Source organism: Schistocerca nitens, chromosome 10, assembly GCF_023898315.1.
Source record: "Schistocerca nitens isolate TAMUIC-IGC-003100 chromosome 10, iqSchNite1.1, whole genome shotgun sequence".
NCBI lineage: Eukaryota > Metazoa > Arthropoda > Insecta > Orthoptera > Acrididae > Schistocerca > Schistocerca nitens.
Window position 1 is genome coordinate 165,975,745 of NC_064623.1, and position 12,547 is coordinate 165,988,291.

Sequence of the window (12,547 nt, forward strand, 5' to 3'; positions counted from 1 at the left end):
GACTCAGTTGCATCTACTGATTCGGTTACGCAACTTGCAAAAACTCAGGAAAACTTAAAGGACACAGTAGATACTCTGAAAATTGGTTCAGAAAGACACATGGAGGAAATTAGTTCACTATCAGAGCTCATTTGGTACATTCATTTCAGCTACGCACATTTTGGTCCACGAAAATGTTATCATATTCTTCGAACGACTTGTTATTTTAACAATATGGAAAAGAGAATTCGAAGAGTCTTGTCTATTTGTAAACTTTGTCAAAAGGCGAAACCATCTACTATCTCACATCGTGCTCCGTTGTTTCCTATCATTCCTTCTAAATTAAAAGAATTTGCTGCAGTTGATCTCTTGGGACCCCTTGTCAGAACATCGAATGGATTTTCTTACGTTCTACACCCGGGCCACTGAAACATTGCACTTGACATTTGCGCATGAAGCTGACAGCGTAACAGAGTAACAAGTGAAGAACGATAGGCGCTAGGCGTTCAGCGTGGGGCGCCAGCCAATCACAGCGCAGTGAGCACTGCTGTTACTCACGCGCTGTGACGTCAAAGTTCCCGCGTTGCCGGCTTTGTTTAGTGAATGTGTATACAACGTGAATTGTATGTTGTTTACCGCGTGTTTTCGTTGTACTGTGTGCTATATCGTTGTGACTTTTGTTACGTTGTGAGTGTACATACTTGGAAAATGCCACCGAAAAGATTTCGTTCACCTGGTGACAATCCTTTGCGTCGAGGGGTGCCGCTAAACAGCCAGGCACTGGAGTTATTACGCAGAACTCGTGAGTTTTACGAGCAGGAGAAAAACTACGTAAGCATTCATGGACAGCCATCAATTCCTGCCGACAAAGTGGTGGAACATACGTCGAAAACTCTTGGTATTAGTGCAAGAACCGTAGTAAGTAAGGGAGTATTACTACAAAACTTGGAAGATACTGAAGTGAGCCGTAATGATTCCGAGCTGTCTGGATCAAATAATACATTTTTATCAACCCCGGGAAAGAAGAAAAAGTGGCCTAGTCCTATCACAGATTCAGATTCTTTCCAGACTGATGCAATTCGTAGGCATGTTTATGCTTACTACAGCAGAAAAGAGTATCCGACTGTAGCTAAGTTATTAATCTCTTTAAAAGAAAGTGAACTCATCAGGGGTGGTAAAACATCACTAAAAATTGTGCTAAAAATATGGGTTTCCGTTACAAAACGCTAGACGGACGCAAAGTACTGTTAGAGAGGGCACAGCTCGTAGCATTTTCTTGCACAAACTTGTGGGCAGAGACATTCATTCCATAATTTGGCTAGACGAAACGTGGGTTAATGCTGGGGAAGCTGTCAGTAAATGTTGGACGGATAACACACCCAGCAGTAGCGGCCATCAGCCGACGGGAAGAGGAGCTAGATTAATTGTGGTTCATGCAGGCTCCTCCAGTGGTTTTGTCCCTGATGCACTTTTAGTTTTTAGATCGAAAAAGACTGGTGATTACCATGATGATATGGATCACACACGATTTGTTGAGTGGTTCAGGAACCTTTTAAAACAATTTCCTGTCCCTACAACAATTGTAATGAACAATGCTCCATATCATTCGGTGATACAGAACAAAGCCCCAACCACAAATGATCGGAAAGAAGTTATGGTGCAGTGGTTACAGGCTCGAAATATTGCAGCGGATATGAGTATGACAAAGGTTCTGTTGTATTCTCTTGTTAAAGAAAATAAGCTACGACACCTACGTATGTAGTAGACGAAATTGCCAAGGAGCAGGGTCATACTATAATAAGGTTGCCACCATATCACTGCCATTTCAACCCTATTGAGTTAATATGGAGGGATGCAAAAATGTATGTAAGGAACAACAACAAGTCCTTTACAATAACAGAGGTGGAAAAGCTGTTGCGTGAAGCTCTTGTGACTGTGGATGCAGCCTCATGAAGAAAAAAAGTAGAGCACGTCGAGAAGCTTATACGAGCAGCACAGACAATAGAAGGCATTATCAGTGGCCATGAACAATTAATGATTTGTCTTGCTGATGACGACGATGAAGACGGTTTTGGCGATGAGTCGGACAACAGTGACGATGGCGAGCTGGATGGAATTGCGCCATTATCGCTGTAAATTGGTGAGTGAAAAATTACTAATATTGGTTATTTATTGCAATCTCGGTTATTATTTATTTTGTAAACTACGTACATTATTGATTTGAAAGTACCAGTCGTCAGATGCTTGTTTTTTATATTTCTTTGCTCCGTTATCGAAAGGGTGCGCATTGTTATGCTTTTACATGCATTGTTATACGGTTGTTTACTTCCTGTCATTGTGGTACAACTAAAAACGAGTTTTTATATACACTGTAATTGCTCAATCGCTTGCATTTACGAGACGGGACGGAAAACTATCGTCTGCTGTGTGTATAGAGGCTGCTGTTGCAACATCGCTATTACAGTGTAGCCAACCTAAATAGACAAAAAGCGAACTGTCAAGTGCAATGTTTCGCCAGCGGGGGTATAGTCGCTGTTGAACGTACTTCAAAATTTGTTTCATTCACTCCGTTACATAAAGCCACCGGACGGTCTGTATCCAACGCCTTTGTTAAAAATTTCTTACGTGAAGTTGGCCACGTTGCTAAAGTCATTTCAGATAACGGACCGCAATTCAGATCTGCTGTTTGGTCACGCATGCCTCGGAACCATAAAATCAAACCTGTTTTTATTTCATTGTACTCACCACATTGTAACCCGTCTGAACGGATTATGAAAGAAATCAATAAGCTTTGCAGACTTTATTGTCACAGAAAGCATCAGCATTGGGACAGATATTTACACTTATTTCAAAATGTGCTGAATGAAATGCCTCATGACTCCACTGCTTTACCACCTACTCTTGTACAGAAGAATGAAGAACCACCGAACAGAATCAGAGAGCTTGTACCTTTCCCGAATACACGTAAACTTCGACACAAAGACATAATTGATTTGGCTATTAAAAATATAAAATCTGCAGCAGACAAAAGAAAAAAACTACACGGTAAAGCAAATGCAAAGAAATTATATATTGGTCAGAAAGTTCTCATTAAAGCACATTCATTGTCACATAAGAAGAAACACTTGAGTCACAAATTCTTTCTGATTTACAATGGACCTTACGGAATCCGACGTATACCACATGATAATTGCGTTGAAGTTGAAACTCTGTACTAGGAAGAGTAAAGGATTGCACCACATTTCACATGTAAAACCGTTTATTGACAGATAATCTGTTTTTTTTTAATTTAGTCTTTACTATAAAATTTTTCACTTCACGTTACTAGTACTCTTTGTCACACTTAGAAACTGTTAACATGTAACTATGTTTTAAAATAAACTATCCAGTCTATAACCTAGGGAACATAGTTAGACAGTAATTACGAATTCACTGTTATAGTGAACAGATGACACAGTGTTATTGTGTGTGTACATTCTTGCTTGTTAGTGGCATGATTACGTAACGACCATAAGGCTCACATACTTAGAACATGTACCGGTACTGCTAATGAGATTTTAATGCAACGTTTTGGTTTATTTGAAAATACATCCTGGATTTAAAATACTTTCTGGGAGATATGAGATGACACTGTGGTTAGTTTATTTGACAGCTACACGATTATATCACGACTCTACTAATGAGTGACACTGTTGTGTCTAGACCATACAGCCCAGACACAATGCTGTAGCCGATAGGGCACGCAAGGCTAACGCAGACGGGCGTGAAGTCTGGAACATGAGACTTATAAATGCACTAAAGAAAAATACGTAGCTTTTTTAATACTTAACTTTATTCTCTTGTTGGAATACATCTCTCCTGCATACTCGTAAGCTATTGGCACTGATACAAATGGCGCCTTGCTAGGTGGTCGCCATTTAACTTAGCAGAGGGCTATTCTACTGTCTATCTCTCGGCAAATGAGAGCAAGGCTTAGCACGTCCAATCGCTAGCTATGTTGTCCGTACAACTGGGGACGAGGTCTCCTCAGTCTCTCGAGACCTGCCTTGTGGTGGCGCTAGGTTTGCGATCCCACAGTGGCGACACGCGGGTCCGACATGTACTACAGGACCGCGGCCGATTTAAGTTACCACCTAGCAAGTGTGGTGTCTAGCGGTGACACCACAGACAAAACTTATATTATTGCTTTTGCGCTGTATCTGTTTTATATCTGCACAGTTTTTCTGTATTATTCTGGAAAGTAAAACATGTTTTAGTAGTAACTTTTGTGGTATAGCTACAATGAGACAGCCTTTTTCGTAGCACAACAATACGTTACATTATAGTACTTTCTTGATCACGGTAAGGTACGATATCTGTACACAAAGCATTTCACTTTCGTTTCTGATGAGGTAAGTACATTGATTTCAGCAGAACTTTGCTTACAGAGGACGATAACTACGACAGTTCCACAGAATTATCTTACAGCAAGACGCACATTTAGCGCTACAGGACACGCATTTGAGTGATTAATTTTGTACTTACACCATTTATTTTTCAAGATTTTTGAATTACAAAGAAAGTTTTCCGTGATACATTTCATACAGGGGGGTACACGCTTACTTTGTGTACCATGTCTGTGGCAAGCACAAGGAGCCCTAGCTAATATGGTATTTGCTTATACAGCTTTACACATCGGTACCATATTTCTCCAACACAGAATTACACAGCTATCTGATTATTTAACAGAGAAACAAAAATTTTTTTTATGTCAGTGAGACATGTTTACGCAATTACACAGTTGGATAATTTCACACTTATGAAATTGTATTTTGTCTGTACTTTGTGAACTGTTCATATTTTTTCGGAACCATTGTGATAATATGAGAGCTTAGAATGATGTATTTGGTAAGGGATCATGATTTTTGAAGTACGTTTGAGGTAGATGACTTTATTGAAGGTCTTGAAATTATTAAAAGAAGCTGCGACGATTGGTAACGCAAATTCTCGACCTGTGAAATTTTTATATGAGACTGTCACTCCTGTCGTAAATATTTCGGTAAGAAAGTTAAGTGACCACCATCACGTAATGCAAGTTTCTAGCTGCAGCAGCATTGGTTAAAATAAAATTTAATAGATGTACTAATATCACTATTTTCTGTCTACAGACCCAGTAAACAATAATTTTATGATGTACTTTCGTAGAAAAGAGAGCACAAATAGACATTTCCCTTCACAGGAACTGCAAAAATAATTTTTTAACAGGTTGGTAACTTATCTACTAGAGTAAGTCAAGGTGATGCATCACTCTAGTGTTAAGATGTGACATAGGTATTAAACATGGCCAGTTTTACTGTAATATTTTTTCTGCTTGAGCTTTGTTATGTTTAGATATAAGTTCTTGCATTTGCTGCTGTTGTTTGCCAGGCATAGTGCTACTAAATTTCATTTTGTATTACTCTGTTAAGCTAGTTTCACTACTGATCTATTTTTCTTGTTGCTGCACATTGACTCATATCAGGTGTAATGTTGCATTTGCTTGGTAATTTAGATTTACTGTAGCTTGCTTTGCCTATTTCGATTTTTTTGTCATTGCTGTTTGTGTTAATTGTTTTGTGCTGCTGCATTGCCTCGTCCCTTAGTTTAGCATCTGAGCTCAGTAGATTTAAGTTAGCTTAAGATGGGGTAGGCTATATGTGAGAACGAGTTGTGATGAATTGGAAGAAATGCGTTGGGAAGCTATAAGAAAATGGTTTGGCCAAAAAAGAATTTTGAAAGAGAATGTGAACAGAATACAGAATGCATGCTTGGATAGGATTTTTTTTGGTGGAAACAAATGTTGAAATAAGGGGAAAGATCTACAGAACGAAGTTTTGGGTTGGACTGAAGTACCAAATGTCACACTGAAAACGAACCCTGTCTGTCCTTTTGTATTATTCCGCTATGTGTTTATGTACCCTTGTGTATTTGTCTTTTTCCTGTCTTTAAGTGTTTAGCTAATAAGATTTATGTTGTAGAATTTTTCAAATACTATGTTATTTACTTTGTAAAGATGTTTAGACATTATTTTTTCTGTTTTGTTTTAATGCTCGCGTGTGAAGTTGATGTTTCAAAAGTTATTCTGATCTTTTATGTATTTACTCATGTCATAATTCCTGTAACACTGATGTATATGTTATTTCGATTCTTCTGTAAAGCCTGCATTACCACAAATGTTATCTGTATTGTTATGTTCTTTAATGATGTATTTTGTACCTTTGTTATTGTATTCTTATGTAATAAAATTGTAATTGATACCAGTTCATCAAATTAAGTAACTTGTAAGTTACATTTCACTGCACACGTTTCTGTTGGTCATAGTATATGAACAATATGTGAGACGTAGGGACGGTTAGTGTTTGCATGTGTGTTAATAATTCAGCAAGGGACTGGATAACAGCATTGCTGGTTCTAAGGACAATCCCAAAAACTTTGTGAGTGCACAAGTGGTGGTTTATGGACTTGCTATATTGTCCGCAAGACTCTTCGATGGTGATTGTGCACCTGCACAGTTGCAACAGATGGCTGCTGGCCGTATCTACAAGGACTACAGTGGGTCTGCATCTTTGATGGCCCTTCAATACCATTATCTCTACAAGGACTATAGTGGGTCTGCATCTTTGATGGCCCACCAATACCGTAATCTCTACCAGGACTACAGTGGGTCTACTCTGTGATGACCTACCTACCAATATTCCACAAAACTTCGACTGACTCTGCGGTGAGTTTGCTCTGTTGTGGCCCATTACCAGTCTGCATGTCGAGAGTCAGCACTGTCTTTCCCTTGGAAGGACAACACTACTTCTTCAAGACTGCATGGAAATCCACTACTTCTGTGTGCATTTTCTTTTACTGTTCAGACTTTGAGAAAAAACACTGCTATTTTACTGTGGTGAACGATCAGAACTGTCTTTATGGACTATGAGAAAATTTTATCTTTTGACCAACATTGTATCAATAAGTGTGTGCATATGATTTCTTTGTCACTGTAATTGTGAAAAATTGTTTAACAAATATGTATTGGCCAGTGCCCAAAACAATATGTAAAAATTTTTGTGGGGAGCATGGGGGCTATGTAAGTAGGCTGTTTAGGTTTTCTTATTGGTAACGCCACGTAGTGCTCTGTATGAAAATCACTGGCTGTGCTGTGTGCAGTCTGTGACTAGTTTGCATTGCTGTCTGCCATTGTAGTGTTGGGCAGCTGGATGTTAACAGCGCGTAGTGTTGCCCAGTTGGAGGTGAGCTGCCAGCAGTGGTGGATGTGGGGAAGTGAGATGGCGGATTTTTGAGAATGGATAATCTGGAGGTGTGTCCATCAGAAACAGTAGATTTGTAAGAATGGATGTCATGAACTGCTATATATATTATGACTATTAAGGTAAATACATTTGCTGTTCTCTATTAAAATCTTTATTTGCTAACTATGCCTATCAGTAGTTAGTGCCTTCCGTAGTTTGAATCTTTTATTTAGCTGACAGTAGTGGCGCTCGCTGTTTTGCAGTAGTTCGAGTAACGAAGATTTTTGTGAGGTAAGTGATTTGTGAAACGTATAGGTTAATGTTAGTCAGGGCCATTCTTTTGTAGGGATTACTGAAAGTCAGATTGCGTTGCGCCAAAAATATTGTGTGTCAGTTTAAGCACAGTCGTGTACAATTTTTCAAAGGGGACGTTTCACAACCTCTGAAAGTTGCATACTCTACATTCCTAGCAACAACGCTACAGGTACATACATACTGTCAGAGGTATCAAAATGATTTCCACTTGTAACTTACGACTTATTCCTTTCTGAATGAGGGCCCTTACCTCAAATTCATACCTTTATCCGTCTCCTTCATCCTTGAAAACTTGTAACATCATCACGAAATCACCCTGGACTATGTGATCGAAAGTATCCGGACACTCCCAAAAACATACGTTTTTTCCTTTTAGGTCCATTGTGCTGCCAATGACATCCTGCCAGGTACTCCACATCAGCGACCTCAGTAGGCATTAGACACCGTGAGAGAGCAGAATGGGGCACTCCGTGGAACTCATGGATTTCGAACGTGAGCAGGTGATTGGGTGTCACTTGTGTCATACGTCTGTACGCGAGATTTCCACTCTCCTAAACATCCCTAGGTCCACTGTTTCCGATGCGATAGTGAAGTGGAAAAGCGTACAGGCTGACCTCGTCTGTTGACTGACACAGACCACCGACAGTTGAAGAGGGTCGTAATGTGTAACAGGCAGACATCTATCCATACCGTCATACAGGAATTCCAAACTGCATCAGGGATCCGCTACAAGTACTATGTCAATTAGGCGGGAGGTGAGAAAACTTGAATTTCATGGTCAAGCGGCTGCTCATAAACCACACATCACGCCAGTAAATCCCAAACGATGCCTCGCTTGGTATAAGCAGCGTAAACGTTGGACGATTCAATTGTGCAAAAACGTTATGTGGAGTGACGAATGGCGGTACACAATGTGGCAATCCGATGGCAGGGTGTGAGTATGGCAAATGCCCGGTGAACGTCATCTGCCAGCGTGTGTAGTGCCAACAGTAAAATTCGGAGGCGGTGGTCTTCTGATGTGGTCGTGTTTTTTTTGGAGTGGGCTTTCACCCATTGTTGTTTTGCGTGGCGCTATCACAGCACAGACCTACATTGATGTTTTAAGCACCTTCTTGCTTCCCACTGTTGAAGAGCAATTCGGGCATGCCGATTGCATCTTTCAACACGTTCGAGCACCTGTTCATAATGCACGGTCTGTGGCGAAGTGGTTACACGACAATAACATCCCTGTAATGGACTGGCCTGCACAGAGTCCTTACCTGAATCCTGCAGAACAAGTTTGGGATGTTTTGGAACGCCCTCAGTGCAGCGCCCCATGAAGAATAGGCTGCTATTCCCCAAGAAACTTTCCAGCACCTGATTGAACGTGTGCCTGCGAGAGTGGAAGCTGTCATCAAGGCTAAGGGTGGGCCAACACTATAATGAATTCCAGCATTACCTATGCGGGCGCCACGAACATGTAAGTCATTTTCAGCCAGGTACATGTACATGCGCCAGTCTACTAAGTCCCCTGTGCGACCTCTAGAATTTGTAACATGAATTGTGTAGCACTATGTATATTATGGAGGAAAGTTCGTGAATGAAGTAGTGCTTTAATAAATCTATTTAAAAGAAAAATTTAATTTTTTGGTCAAAATCATTTACGCCAAATGAAGATACATAAAATGAGCTGCTGTCAAAATAGTGCACATATTAAGTGGCATACTTTGACGCTATAGTCTTGGCACACAGTAACACAATTTTCAAGCCAAATGTATTTCTTGCAGTGTTTACAAACATATAACTTATTTTGGTTTTTGTTCTTGCGGCTCACACACCGTCCTTGTGAGGTCACAGTTTATTCTACTTCAGAACTTTTCAGACCATAAAGCTCCCCATTTTTCTCAGCTACTTTTTTTGGCAAAGTTTTCGACGACGTCCTTTGCTGAAGACGGTCTTGCAGAAGCGCAAGGGAAAGCTGCCCCAAGAATTCTATTCTTAGTTGTTTTTTCTTATTTCTATTAAAAGTAATAGCGGCATGGTTGTATTTAGTGTCTTCGCAGACACAGCTGCGATAAATGCTGCAACCGGGTACTAAGCAAGAAAAAATTTGTTCTAGCACCAAACAAAGCCGATACTACAAACATGTACACACGGGGTAACCTAAGTGTAGCTAACAATAAAAGTGTCACCAGTGCATGCAGCTGGTCCGTGATACCCAAGAACTGTTTGTCGTAGACTAACCGGAAGATTAGTGTTAAACTACCGGCACACCACGCCTGAACGACTCCTATTACGCTCATTGGAGGGTACTGCGAAGACAGCTTCTAGTCAGCAATTGTTAGATGTTGTAATAATGTGAAAATACGTATTTACAGGTTAAGGACAAAGATAACTTTTGCATGATGTGACAGCGACAAGTAACATAGATCGACGAAACTTGGACCATACGGAGAGGGAACTGCTACAGTGTAACATAGAATACCATCTTTGCTAAGCCAGTCGCCTAAGTATTCTACTTCTGGTTGAAAAAAACAACACTTGTCCAGCCGACAGTGTAGACCAGCAGACTGCAGAGCTTGAAATAAGGCGCTGAGGTTTTGCAAATGTTCCTGGCGGGAAGACCAAGTGACCAAGATGTCATCCAGATAATTCACACGTGCAGGGATAGGCTGGGTAAGCTGCTCCAGGAATCGCTGGAAAATGGCCGGCGCCGAAGAGACACCAAATGGAAGGCGCTTGTACTTATACAATCTGAAAGGCGTGTTGATAACCATGATGTTCTGAGATTCGGCATCCAAGGGCAACTGGTGGTATGCCTCAACCAGGTCGATCTTGGAAAAATGATCTCCCCCGGCAAGCTTGGCAAGAAGGTCTTCCTGTCGGGAATGGGGTAAGTGTCAACGAGGGACTGAGCATTGACTGTAGTGCCAAAGTCCCCACACAGCCGAAGGGACCCACTGGATTTCCGTATGACCACCAGTGGTGTCGCCCATGTACTATAGGTTACAGGTTCCAGCACATCAGCGGCCTGGAGCCGATCAAGTTCCTGCTTGACCGCTGGCTGAAAAGCCACCGGAAGGGGCCGCGTCTGGAAAAAGCGAGGCTGTGCATCCGGCTGGAGGGTGATGTGTGCCTGAAAGCCAGAAGCACATCCGAGATCTGGTGCAAACAACGACACAAAAGTGGAGCACAGATCGTCCAAGTCCTGAAAGGGAACAGCCGTGGGAACAACCTTAACTTCGTCGGAAATTGAAAAGCCAAACAGTTGAAACGCATCCAGGCCAAAAATATTGGAAGCCGACGGATGGTCGACGACAAAGAGGGGTAAGGAGCCGCGGAACATGCTTGTATGTCGCCTGGACGACGAACTGCCCACGAAGGGGAATGGAACCGTCTTCGTAGGCGACCAAATGGCAAAAGGGAGGCGACAACGCAGGGTAGCCCAGCCGTGTATATGTCGCCATATTAATCAGGGAGACGGTGGCCCCACTGTCGACCTGAAAACTGATATCCTCTGTGAAAATGCGGAGCGTGAGGAAAAGCTTCCGCACTGATTGGTCATCCTGTGGGACGACTGATCGCAGAGCATGGACGGTATCATCAGGCCCAGGAGGGGCAGGACTGGATCGAGTCGAGCGACTACCACAAACCGATCGGATGTGGCCCTCCTTGTTACACAGCGTGCACGTTTTCCAGCGGTGGGGACAATCAGCCTGCGAATGGGCAGTAAAGCACTGTGGGCAAGGGGGAAATGGGCCGCGCAACCGGCGACGAGGGGCGATCGAAGGCGCCGATGCCACAGAGACGTCGGACTACGATGAGTCCCGACAGCGCTGGTCTCTGTCGACCAGGTTACGTCGACGTCGCGAGGGTTGAACCCGCCGGGACGCCGCGATCGCTGCCACCTGCGGTCGCGCCATAAGACGCTCGTTAGCCGCTTGAGCAATTTCAAAGGAGTGGGCAATGCGGAGAATGTCTTCCGAGGAGGAGTTGTCGAGTTTCAATGCCGCAGTACGGACCTCAGGGTCGGGAGCCAGCTGAACCGCCATGTCCCGGATCAGGGAGTCCGCATACGAAGCCTTACACTACTGATTGGTGCACGTAAAAGACCCAGCAAGTCCGTGACCCAGGAACGATACGATTGACCAGGCTGTTTATTGTACTGGTGGAACTCCAGCTGAGAGGCGACTACGTGGTAGCGTTGGGAATAATAATTTGTCAGCAACAGGCAGATCTCCTGGAAAGAGAGAGCCGCAGGATCAGACAACGGTGCCAACTTGCGGAGAAGAAAGAACGTGTCTGGAGAGGCCCAAGGGAAAAACAATGACCGCTGCAAGGAGTCGTCCGTGACATGAAAAGCCGTGATATGTTGTTTCAGCCGATGTAAGTAGGTTTCCCAGTCCTCTTTAGCGTCATTAAAGGGTGGAAACGACGGTGGACGCGGGAAAGGATCGGACACCCGAGGGCCCTGAAGCCGGTGCGGTAACGCGTCCCGGCCATCGACTTTGTCCTTCAGCAGTCACAGCGACTGCTGTAAGATGTCTAACTGGAGCTGCTGCTGCATGAACTGCTGCTGCTGCTCCAGCAGACAGACCAACTTCGCCTTCATATCAAGAATGACCACCGTTTACCTCGTCACCAAAGTGCTGTAACTGTGACCAGGACGGTCGTGGGGTAGCAAGGACAGAAGGCGTGAGGGACCCACGGAGAGGCCTGCGAACAACAACACAACGGAAGAGGACGGACACGACCAACATAGGACGGAACGAATACAACAAGACCAAACAACAGAGTCACAAGGAAACGAACAACGCGTTCGGCGCGGGCCTGCCCGTTACCGGTGCGCCGTAAGGCACGGAGGCCCGCACTAGGGCGTATCGCTTCTAGTCGGCCGTGCCGCAGCAGTCCTCACAACGGAAAGCGACGCGTCTCTCATAGCCTCTCCATAGAGCAAGTGGCTCTTTCCGCCTTCCCGTGGTGCCAGACATTAAGCTCGGCATTTCTGCCTTGCGACA